Below are 12272 nucleotides of genomic sequence, written 5' to 3' on the forward strand. Positions count from 1 at the left end.
TCACTTTTGGGGTCTCAGGTGAGTCAGGGTGGGGCCAGGGCGGGGCACAGGTGTGTCCCTCCAGCACCCAGCGCCGGCCACGCCCACCTGGGGGACACAGGTGAGGTCTGGGGTCACTTTTGGGGTCACCCAGGTGAGTCTGGGGTCACTTTTGGGGTCACCCAGGTGAGGTTTGGGGTCACCCAGGTGAGTCTGGGGTCACCTTTGGGGTCTCAGGTGAGTCTGGGGTCACCCAGGTGAGGTCTGGGGTCACTTTTGGGGTCACCCAGGTGAGTCTGGGGTCACCTTTGGGGTCTCAGGTGAGTCTGGGGTCACCTTTGGGGTCACCCAGGTGAGTCTGGGGTCACCTTTGGGGTCACCCAGGTGAGGTCTGGGGTCACCCAGGTGAGTCTGGGGTCACTTTTGGGGTCACCCAGGTGAGTCTGGGGTCACTTTTGGGGGTCCCCAGGTGAGGTTTGGGGTCCCCCAGGTGAGGTTTGGGGGTCCCAGGTGAGATTTGGGGGTCCCCAGGTGAGGTTTGGGGTCCCAGGTGAGTTTTGGGGGTCCCCAGGTGAGGTTTGGGTCCCCAGGTGAGTTTTTGGGGTCCCCAGGTGAGGTTTGGGGTCCCCAGGTGAGGTTTGGGGTCACTCAGGTGAGGTTTGGGGTCACTCAGGTGAGGTTTGGGGGTCCCCAGGTGAGTTTTGGGGGGTTCCAGGTGAGTTTTGGGGGTCCCAGGTGAGGTTTTGGGGTCCCCAGGTGAGTTTTGGGGTCCCAGGTGAGGTTTGGGGTCCCCAGGTGAGGTTTTGGGGTCCCCAGGTGAGTTTGGGGGGTCCCAGGTGAGTTTGGGGTCCCCAGGTGAGATTTGGGGTCACTCAGGTGAGTTTGGGGTCCCCAGGTGAGATTTGGGGTCACTCAGGTGAGATTTGGGGGTCCCAGGTGAGGTTTTGGGGTCCCAGGTGAGGTTTGGGGTCACTCAGGTGAGGTTTGGGGGGTCCCAGGTGAGGTTTTGGGGTCCCAGGTGAGTTTTGGGGTCACCCAGGTGAGATTTGGGGTCACTCAGGTGAGTTTGGGGTCCCCAGGTGAGATTTGGGGTCACTCAGGTGAGATTTGGGGGTCCCAGGTGAGGTTTGGGGGGTCCCAGGTGAGTTTTGGGGTCACTCAGGTGAGTTTTGGGGTCCCCAGGTGAGTTTTGGGGTCACTCAGGTGAGTTTTGGGGGTCCCAGGTGAGGTTTGGGGTCCCAGGTGAGGTTTGGGGTCCCAGGTGAGTTTTGGGGTCCCAGGTGAGGTTTGGGGTCCCCAGGTGAGGTTTGGGGGTCCCAGGTGAGTTTTGGGGTCCCCAGGTGAGGTTTGGGGGTCCCAGGTGAGGTTTGGGGGTCCCCAGGTGAGATTTTGGGGTCCCCAGGTGAGTTTTTGGGGTTCCAGGTGAGATTTTGGGGGTCCCCAGGTGAGTTTTTGGGGTCCCCAGGTGAGTTTTGGGGGTCCCCAGGTGAGATTTTGGGGGTCCCCAGGTGAGTTTTTGGGGTCACTCAGGTGAGTTTTGGGGTCCCCAGGTGAGATTTTGGGGTCCCCAGGTGAGTTTTGGGGTCCCCAGGTGAGATTTTGGGGTCCCAGGTGAGGTTTGGGGGATCCCAGGTGAGTTTTGGGGTCCCAGGTGAGTTTTGGGGTCCCAGGTGAGGTTTTGGGGTCCCAGGTGAGGTTTGGGGGGTCCCAGGTGAGGTTTGGGGTCCCCAGGTGAGTTTTGGGGTCCCCAGGTGAGTTTTTGGGGTCCCAGGTGAGGTTTGGGGTCCCAGGTGAGTTTTGGGGTCCCCAGGTGAGTTTTGGGGGTCCCCAGGTGAGGTTTGGGGTCACTCAGGTGAGGTTTGGGGGTCCCAGGTGAGTTTTGGGGGGTCCCAGGTGAGGTTTGGGGGGTCCCAGGTGAGGTTTGGGGTCCCAGGTGAGGTTTGGGGGTCCCAGGTGAGTTTTGGGGTCCCCAGGTGAGGTTTTGGGGTCCCCAGGTGAGGATTTTGGGGTCCCAGGTGAGGTTTGGGGTCACTCAGGTGAGTTTTTGGGGTCCCAGGTGAGGTTTTTGGGGTCCCAGGTGAGGTTTGGGGTCCCAGGTGAGTTTTGGGGTCCCCAGGTGAGTTTTGGGGGTCCCCAGGTGAGGTTTGGGGTCACTCAGGTGAGGTTTGGGGGGTCCCCAGGTGAGTTTTGGGGTCACTCAGGTGAGGTTTGGGGTCCCCAGGTGAGTTTTGGGGTCACTCAGGTGAGGTTTGGGGTCCCCAGGTGAGTTTTGGGGTCACCCAGGTGAGGTTTGGGGTCCCCAGGTGAGTTTTGGGGTCCCCAGGTGAGTTTTTGGGGTCACTCAGGTGAGGTTTGGGGTCCCAGGTGAGGTTTGGGGTCCCCAGGTGAGATTTTGGGGTCCCCAGGTGAGGTTTGGGGGGTCCCCAGGTGAGTTTTGGGGGTCCCCAGGTGAGGTTTGGGGGGTCCCCAGGTGAGTTTTTGGGGTCCCCAGGTGAGGTTTGGGGGGTCCCCAGGTGAGTTTTTGGGGTCCCCAGGTGAGGTTTGGGGGTCCCAGGTGAGGTTTGGGGTCACTCAGGTGAGTTTTGGGGTCACTCAGGTGAGTTTTGGGGGTCCCAGGTGAGTTTTGGGGTCACTCAGGTGAGGTTTGGGGTCCCAGGTGAGATTTTGGGGTCCCCAGGTGAGGTTTGGGGGGTCCCCAGGTGAGTTTTTGGGGTCCCCAGGTGAGGTTTGGGGGTCCCCAGGTGAGGTTTGGGGTCCCCAGGTGAGTTTTGGGGTCACTCAGGTGAGTTTTGGGGGTCCCAGGTGAGTTTTGGGGTCACTCAGGTGAGGTTTGGGGTCCCAGGTGAGATTTTGGGGTCCCCAGGTGAGGTTTGGGGTCACTCAGGTGAGTTTTGGGGTCCCAGGTGAGTTTTGGGGTCCCCAGGTGAGGTTTGGGGTCACTCAGGTGAGGTTTGGGGTCCCAGGTGAGGTTTGGGGGTCCCCAGGTGAGTTTTGGGGTCCCCAGGTGAGTTTTGGGGTCCCCAGGTGAGGTTTGGGGTCCCCAGGTGAGGTTTGGGGTCCCAGGTGAGTTTTGGGGTCCCCAGGTGAGGTTTGGGGTCCCAGGTGAGTTTTGGGGGTCCCAGGTGAGTTTTGGGGGGTCCCCAGGTGAGTTTTTGGGGTCACTCAGGTGAGTTTTGGGGTCCCAGGTGAGTTTTGGGGTCCCCAGGTGAGGTTTGGGGTCCCCAGGTGAGGTTTGGGGTCCCAGGTGAGTTTTGGGGTCCCCAGGTGAGGTTTGGGGTCCCAGGTGAGGTTTGGGGGTCCCAGGTGAGGTTTGGGGGGTCCCCAGGTGAGTTTTTGGGGTCACTCAGGTGAGTTTTGGGGTCCCAGGTGAGTTTTGGGGTCTCACCTGAGGCCAGGGGCAGCAGCAGCAGCAGCAGCAGCAGCTCCATCCTGAGGGGATCCTGGGAATTCGGGTGAGAAACGGGGAATTTGGGGAAATTCGGGTGAGAAACGGGGAATTTGGGGGAATTTGGGGGAATTTGGGTGAAAAACGGGGAATTTGGGGGAATTTGGGTGAAAAACGGGGAATTTGGGGGAATTTCGGGGAATTTTGAGGGATTTGGGGGAATTTTGGGGAATTTGGAAAGAATTCGGGTGAAAAACGGGGAATTTGGGGGAATTTGGGTGAAAAAAGGGGAATTTGGGGGAATTTGGGTGAAAAACGGAGAATTTGGGGGAATTTCAGGGAATTTTGAGGAATTTGGGGGAATTTGGGGGAATTTGGGGGAAATTTGGGTGAAAAATGGGGAATTTCGGGGAATTTTGGGGGAATTTTGGGGGAATTTTGGGGAATTTGGAAGGAATTTGGGTGAAAAATGGGGAATTTTGGGGAATTTTGGGGAATTTGGGTGAAAAATGGGGAATTTGGGGGAATTTGGGGAAAATTTGGGGGGAATTTGGGGGATTTTGGGGGATTTTATGGGAATTTGGGTGAAATTGGGGGAATTTGGGGGGAATTTGGGGAAATTTGGGGAAATTTGGGAGGAATTCAGGGAAATTTGGGGAAATTTGGGGGAATTTGGGGGAATTTGGGGGAAAAAATGGAGAAAGGGAGAAAAAATAGAGGAGAAAAAATTGGGGAAAGGGGAAAAATGGGGAAAAAGGAAAGAAAAATGGGAAAAAGTGGGGAAAAATTGGGAAAAATTGGGAAAAACAGGAAAAGGGGAAAGAAAAAGGGGAAAAATGGGGAATAAAGGAAATAAAAAATGGGAAAAAAGGGGAAAAAAGGGGAAAAAAGGGAAAAAGGGGAAGGAAAAGGGGAAAAATGGGGAAAATGAAGGAAAAACGGGAAAAAAGTGGGGAGAAAAAGGGAAAAAAGGGGAAAAAATGGGAAAAAAGGGGCGGGAAAAGTGGGGGAAGGGAGAAGGGAAAAAAGGGGGGGGAGGGGAAAGTGGTGGGGGAGGGGCGGGAACGGGAATTGCGGGAGCCGGAAAAACCCGGAACCCCAAAATTCCCAATGGGAAAGGCCGGAATCTCCCCAAATTCCCGCCGGGAAACCCCAAATTCCCCAAAATCTTCCTGGATCACCCCCAAAAATTCCTCAAATCTCCCCGGGAACCCCAAAAATTCCCCTGGAAAATCCCAAAATTCCCCCGGGAACCCAAAAATTCCCTCGGAAAATCCCAAAATTCCCCTGGAAAATCCCAAAATTCCCTCAGGAACCCCCAAAATTGTCTCGGAAAATCCCAAAATTCCCTCGGGAACCCCAAAATTCCCCTGGAAAATCCCAAAATTCCCTCGGGAACCCCAAAAACTGTCCCAGAATTCCCAAAATTCCCTCGGGAACCCCCAAAATTCCCCTGGAAAATCCCAAAATTCCCTCAGGAACCCCAAAAACCTCCCCGGAATTCCCAAAATTCCCCCGGGAACCCCAAAATTCCCCTGGAAAATCCCAAAATTCCCTCGGGAACCCCCAAAATTCCCCCGAAAAATCCCAAAATTCCCTCGGGAAACCCCAAAAACTTACCCAGAATTCCCAAAATTCCCCTGGAAAATCCCAAAATTCTCTCGGAAAATCCCAAAATTCCCCCGGGAACCCCAAAATTCCCCCGAAAAATCCCAAAATTCCCTCGGGAACCCCAAAAACTTTCCCAGAATTCCCGAAATTCCCCTGGAAAATCCCAAAATTCCCCCGGGAACCCCAAAAACTTCCCCGGAATTCCCAAAATTCCCTCGGGATCAGCCGGAATTCCTTTGGGAAAAGCCCAAACTCCCCCTGGAAAATCCCAAAAAATCCCAAAATTCGGGATCCACCCCCCCCAAAAAAAAAAAAAAAAAAAATTCCCGGAATTTTTCCCGATCCCGGAATTTTTGATCCCGGAATTTTTCCCGATCCCGGAATTTTTCCCGATCCCGGAATTCCCGGAATTCCTACCGGAGGTCGCGGTCCCGATCCCGATCCCGGGAATTCTCGGGAGGAGGAGGAGGAGGAGGAGGAGGAGGAGGAGGAGGAGGAAGCGCCTCTAATCCCAAAAAATCCCTTCCGGGAGCGGGAGCGGGAAATTCCCGGGAAAAGGGGGAGGGGAAAAGGGGGAGAGGAGAAAAAAAATGGGAATTTTGGGGGAAGGGGGAAATGGGAGAAATCCCGGGAAAAATCCTGGGGGAAAAAAAAGGGGAAATTCCCGGGAAAATCCCGAAAAAAATGGAGAAAAAACTGAAAAATGGGGGGAGGGGAGCGGGAAAAGTGGGAGAAATCCCGGGAAAATGGGAAAAATCCTGGAAAAAATGGGGAAAATAACAAAAATGGGAGAAATCCCGGGAAAATGGGAAAAATCCTGGAAAAAATGGGGAAAATAACAAAAATGGGAGGAGGGGAGCGGAAAAATGGGAGGAATTCCGGGAAAAATGGGAAAAATCCTGAAAAAAATGGGAAAAATCCTGAAAAAAATGGGGAAAATCCCGGGGAAAAACCTGGGAGAAATCCCGAAAAATTGGGGAAAATGGGGAAAATCCCGGGAAAATGGGAAAATCCTGGGAAAAAAGGGAAAATTCCTAAAAAAAAGGGAAAAATCCCCCCAAAAATTGGAAAAATCCCTGGAAAAATGGGGAAAATGCCGGAAAATGGGGGGAAATCCTTAAAAAATGGGAGGAGGGGAGAGGGAAAAATGGGAGAAATCCTAAAAAATTGGGAGAAATTAAAAAAAATATGAGAGAAATCCTGGGGAAAATGGGAAAATCCCTGAAAAAATGGGAAAAATCGCAGAAAAAATGGGGAAATCCCAGAAAAAATGGGAAAATCCCAGAAAAAATGGGAAAATCCCAGAAAAAATGGGAAAATCCTAGAAAAAATGGGAAAAATCCCTGAAAAAATGGGGAAATCCCTGAAAAAATGGGGAAATCCCTGAAAAAAATGGGAAAATCCCAGAAAAAATGGGAAAATCCCTGAAAAAATGGGGAAAATCCCCCAAAAAATGGGGAAATCCCAGAAAAAATGGGAAAAATCCCCCAAAAAATGGGAAAATCCCAGAAAAAATGGGGGTGGGGGAGGGGGAAAGTGGGAGAAATTCCAGGAAAAATCCGGGAAAAATGGGAAAATTCAAAAAAAATGGGGAAAATCCTCAAAAATGGGGGGTGGGAAGTGGGAAAAGGGGAGAAATCCTAAAAAAAATGGGAGAAAACCTGGAAAAATGGGAAAAACCCTAAAAAATGGGAGAAATCCTGGAAAAGGGAGAAGAAATCCCCAAAAAAAGGGAGAAATCCCGGAAAAAATGGGGGAATCCCAAAAAAATCCAGGAGAAATCCCCCAAAAATGGGGGAATCCCAAAAAAATGGGGAGAAATCCCAGAAAAACCGGGAGAAATCCCAAAAAAATGGGGAAATCCCCAAAAAATGGGGGAAATCCCAAAAAAAACCCCAGGAGAAATCCCAAAAAAATGGGAGAAATCCCAAAAAATGGGGAGAAATCCCAAAAAACCCAGGGAGAAATCCCAAAAATCCGGGAGAAATCCCAAATAATCTGTGAGAAATCCCAAAGAAATGGGAGAAATCCCAAAAAATCCAGGAGAAATCCCCCAAAAAACGGGGCAATCCCAAAAAAAGGGAGAAATCCCAAAAAAAACCCGGGGAAATCCCCAAAAATGGGAAAAATCCCCAAAAAAATGGGGAGAAATCCCAAAAAAACTGGGAGAAATCCCCCAAAAATGGGGGAAATCCCAAAAAACCCAGGGAGAAATCCCCAAAAAATGGGGAGAAATCCCCAAAAATGGGGAGAAATCCCCAAAAATGGTGAGAAATCCCCCAAAATGGGAAAAATCCCCAAAAAATGAGGAGAAATCCCCAAAAAATGGGAAAAATCCCCAAAAATGGGGAGAAATCCCAAAAAAAATGGGGAGAAATCCCAAAAAATGGGGAGAAATCCTAAAAAATGAGGAGAAATCCCAAAAAATGGGAAAAATCCCCAAAAATGGGGAGAAATCCCAAAAAAAATGGGGAGAAATCCCAAAAAATGGGGAGAAATCCCAAAAAATGGGGAAAATCCCCAAAAATGGGGAGAAATCCCAAAAAATCCAGGAGAAATCCCCCCAAAAACGGGGCAATCCCAAAAAAAGGGAGAAATCCCAAAAAAATCCCGGGGAAATCCCCAAAAATGGGGGAAATCCCAAAAAACCCAGGGAGAAATCCCAAAAAATGGGAAAAATCCCCCCCAAAAATGGGAAAAATCCCAAAAAATGGGAGAAATCCCCCAAAAAATGGGAAAAATCCCAAAAAATGGGGAGAAATCCCCCCAAAAAATGGGAGAAATCCCAAAAAATGGGGAGAAATCCCCAAAAAATGGGAAAAATCCCCAAAAAAATGGGGAGAAATCCCAAAAAATCCAGGGAAATCCCCAAAAAATGGGAAAAATCCCCAAAAAAATGGGGAGAAATCCCAAAAAATCCAGGGAAATCCCCAAAAAAGTCCAGGGAAATCCCCAAAAAATGGGGGAAATCCCAAAAAACCCAGGGAGAAATCCCAAAAAATGGGAAAAATCCCCCCCAAAAATGGGAAAAATCCCAAAAAATGGGAGAAATCCCCAAAAAAATGGGAAAAATCCCAAAAAATGGGGAGAAATCCCCCCAAAAAATGGGGAGAAATCCCAAAAAATGGGGAGAAATCCCCCAAAAATGGGGAGAAATCCCAAAAAATGGGGAGAAATCCCAAAAAATGGGGAGAAATCCCCAAAAAATGGGAAAAATCCCCAAAAAAATGGGGAGAAATCCCAAAAAATCTGGGGAAATCCCCAAAAAATGAGGAGAAATCCCCCAAAAATGGGAAAAATCCCCAAAAATGGTGAGAAATCCCCAAAAATGGGAAAAATCCCCAAAAATGGGAAAAATCCCCAAAAATGGGAAAAATCCCCAAAAAATGAGGAGAAATCCCCAAAAAATGGGAAAAATCCCCAAAAATGGGGAGAAATCCTAAAAAATGGGGAGAAATCCCAAAAAAAATGGGGAGAAATCCCCAAAAAATGGAGAGAAATCCCAAAAAAAGGGAGAAATCCCAAAAAATGGGAAAAATCCCAAAAAATGGAGAGAAATCCCAAAAAATGGGAAAAATCCCAAAAAATGGGAAAAATCCCCAAAAAATGAGGAGAAATCCCCCAAAAATGGGAAAAATCCCCAAAAATGGGGAGAAATCCCAAAAAATGGGGAGAAATCCCAAAAAAAATGGGGAGAAATCCCCCAAAAATGGGAGAAATCCCAAAAAAATGGGGGAAATCCCAAAAAATGGGGAGAAATCCCAAAAAATCTGGGGAAATCCCCAAAAAAATCCAGGGAAATGCCAAAAAATGGGGAGAAATTCCAAAAAATGGGAAAAATCCCAAAAAATGGGAGAAATCCTCCAAAAATGGGAAAAAACCGAAAAAATGTGTAGAAATCCCAAAAAATGGGGAGAAATCCCCAAAAAATCCAGGGAAATCCCAAAAAATCCAGGGAAATCCCCAAAAATGGGAAAAATCCCCCCAAAATCTGGGGAAATCCCCAAAAAGTGGGGAAATTCTCCCCAAAATGGGAGAAATCCTGGAAAATCCGGGAGAAATCCCAAAAAAACGGGAAAATTCCCCAAAAATCCCAGTTCAGTCCCAGTTCAGCCCAGTTCATCCCAGTCCATCCCAGTTCAGCCCAGTTCATCCCAGTTCACCCCAGTCCATCCCAGTTCAGCCCAGTTCAGTCCCAGTTCAGCCCAGTTCAGTCCCAGTTCATCCCAGTCCATCCCAGTTTGTCCCAGTTCATCCCAGTCCATCCCAGTTCATCCCAGTCCAATCCCAGTCCCTCCCAGTCCATCCCAGTCCATCCCAGTTCACCCCAGTCCATCCCAGTTCACCCCAGTCCCTCCCAGTCCATCCCAGTCCATCCCAGTCCATCCCAGTTCAACCCAGTCCCTCCCAGTCCATCCCAGTCCATCCCAGTCCATCCCAGTTCATCCCAGTCCATCGCAGTCCCTCCCAGTCCATCCCAGTCCATCCCAGTCCATCCCAGTCCATCCCAGTTCATCCCAGTCCATCCCAGTCCCTCCCAGTCCATCCCAGTCCATCCCAGTTCATCCCAGTCCATCGCAGTCCCTCCCAGTCCATCCCAGTTCATCCCAGTCCATCCCAGTCCATCCCAGTCCCTCCCAGTCCCTCCCAGTTCATCCCAGTCCATCCCAGTCCCTCCCAGTTCCCTCCCAGTTTGGCTCAGGCCGGACGAGCTCTCCCAGTTCCCCAATCCCAGTTGGCCCCAGTCCCAAACTGGGAGGGACTGGGAGGGGCCGCGCTGAGTCAGCACCTCCGGGGCCCTGAAACTGGAACCTCCCAGTTCAGCCCAGTTCACACCAGTTCAACCCAGTTCAGCCCAGTACAGACCAGTTCAGCCCAGTTCAACCCAGTTCAGCCCAGTTCAGCCCAGTTCAGCCCAGTACAATCCCAGTTCAGCCCAGTTCAACCCAGTACAGACCAGTTCAGCCCAGTTCAGCCCAGTTCAGCCCAGTTCACACCAGTTCACACCAGTACAGACCAGTTCAGCCCAGTTCAATCCCAGTTCAGCCCAGTTCAGCCCAGTTCAGCCCAGTTCAGCCCAGTTCACACCAGTTCACACCAGTACAGACCAGTTCAGCCCAGTTCAATCCCAGTTCAGCCCAGTTCAGCCCAGTTCAGCCCAGTTCACACCAGTACAGACCAGTTCAATCCCAGTTCAACCCAGTTCAACCCAGTTCACACCAGTACAGACCAGTTCAGCCCAGTTCAACCCAGTTCAGCCCAGTTCACACCAGTACAGACCAGTTCAGCCCAGTTCAACCCAGTTCAGCCCAGTTCAGCCCAGTTCACACCAGTACAGACCAGTACAGCCCAGTACAGCCCAGTTCAGCCCAGTTCACACCAGTTCAGCCCAGTACAGCCCAGTTCAGCCCAGTACAGCCCAGTTCACACCAGTACAGCCCAGTACAGACCAGTACAGCCCAGTACAGCCCAGTTCAGCCCAGTTCACACCAGTTCACACCAGTACAGACCAGTTCAGCCCAGTTCAGCCCCGTTCACACCAGTACAGACCAGTTCACCCCAGTTCACCCCAGTTCATCCCAGTTCATCCCAGTTCAGCCCAGTTCACACCAGTTCACACCAGTACAGACCAGTTCAGCCCAGTTCAATCCCAGTTCAGCCCAGTTCAGCCCAGTTCAGCCCAGTTCACACCAGTACAGACCAGTACAGCCCAATTCAGCCCAGTTCAGCCCAGTTCATCCCAGTCCATCCCAGTCCATCCCAGTTCATCCCAGTTCAGCCCAGTCCAATCCCAGTTCAGCCCAGTCCCTCCCAGTTCAGCCCAGTTCAGCCCAGTTCAGCCCAGTTCAGACCAGTTCAATCCCAGTTCAGCCCAGTCCCTCCCAGTTCAGCCCAGTTCAGCCCAGTTCAGCCCAGTCCAGCCCAGTTCAGCCCAGTCCATCCCAGTTCAGCCCAGTCCAATCCCAGTTCAGCCCAGTCCATCCCAGTTCAGCCCAGTCCATCCCAGTCCATCCCAGTTCATCCCAGTTCAGCCCAGTCCAATCCCAGTTCAGCCCAGTCCCTCCCAGTTCAGCCCAGTCCATCCCAGTTCAGCCCAGTACAATCCCAGTTCAATCCCAGTCCCTCCCAGTTCAATCCCAGTCCAATCCCAGTCCAATCCCAGTCCATCCCAGTTCAGCCCAGTCCAATCCCAGTTCATCCCAGTTCAGCCCAGTCCAATCCCAGTTCACACCAGTTCATCCCAGTTCAGCCCAGTTCATCCCAGTTCAATCCCAGTCCAATCCCAGTTCATCCCAGTCCCTCCCAGTTCAGCCCAGTTCAGCCCAGTTCAATCCCAGTCCCTCCCAGTTCAGCCCAGTCCAATCCCAGTCCAATCCCAGTCCAATCCCAGTCCATCCCAGTCCCCCCCAGTTCACACCAGTTCAATCCCAGTCCCTCCCAGTCCCTCCAGTCCCCGGTTCGTTAATCGCTGTCGCCGTTAACGAGCGGCCCCGCTAACGAACCCGAGAGCGACGCGGGGCCCCAGCAGCAGCTCCTCGTTAATTAACCCTGCCATTAATTAATCCTCGTTAATTAACCCTGCCAGTAATTAACCCCTTGCTAATTAACCCCATCATTAATTGCCTTCATTAATCTGCCATTAATTAATCCCTGTTAATTAACCCCGCCCTTAATTAATCCCTCATTAACCCTGCCCTTAATTAACCCCTCGCTAGTTAACCCTGCCATTAATTGCTTTCATTAATCTATCATTAATTAATCCTCGTTAATTAACCCTATTAATTAACCCCTCGCTAATTAGCCCTGCCATTAATTGCCTTCATTAATCTATCATTAATTAACCCTCCTTATTTAACCCTGCCATTAATTAACCCCTTCATTAATTAAAATGGCAATTAATTGATCCGGCAGGTAATTAACCAGGTCTATTAATTAATCCAGATTAGCATCTGCCATTCAAAAATTAAACCCGATTAATTAATTAAAAACCCAATTATGTCCACAATTATATCAATTCCCAATTAATTAAGTCAATTAAACCCAATTAATTCCCGTAATTAAGAACCCCCACTAATTAACTATTTTTTTAACTAATTAGCATGCCCAGGAGTTAATTAACCCCTTGCAGTAATGAACCATCCCTAATTAAGTAAATCCAGTTAATTACTTGGAGCTAACAACCTTCAATTAATTAATTAATACCACCATTAATCACCCCAAACCCCTTTAATTACCTCATTAACCACCCCCAAGGCACTAATTAAGCCCGAATTAATTCATTAATTAACGACACCAA

General features: G+C 50.3%; 1 long non-coding RNA gene across 1 annotated transcript; it reads right to left on the reverse strand.

The window, feature by feature from the left end:
• Positions 1 to 33: 33 nt before the first annotated feature.
• LOC147648995 (uncharacterized) lies at positions 34 to 5488 on the reverse strand. The gene is made up of 3 exons (XR_015279644.1): positions 5393 to 5488; positions 3365 to 3419; positions 34 to 87 (listed from the first exon to the last, which is right to left on the reverse strand). It is a non-coding gene; the product is annotated as an uncharacterized LOC147648995 (long non-coding RNA).
• Positions 5489 to 12272: the final 6784 nt, after the last annotated feature.

The sequence above is a fragment of the Cyanistes caeruleus genome, chromosome 28, assembly GCF_971803275.1.
Source record: "Cyanistes caeruleus chromosome 28, bCyaCae1.hap1.1, whole genome shotgun sequence".
Lineage (NCBI taxonomy): Eukaryota > Metazoa > Chordata > Aves > Passeriformes > Paridae > Cyanistes > Cyanistes caeruleus.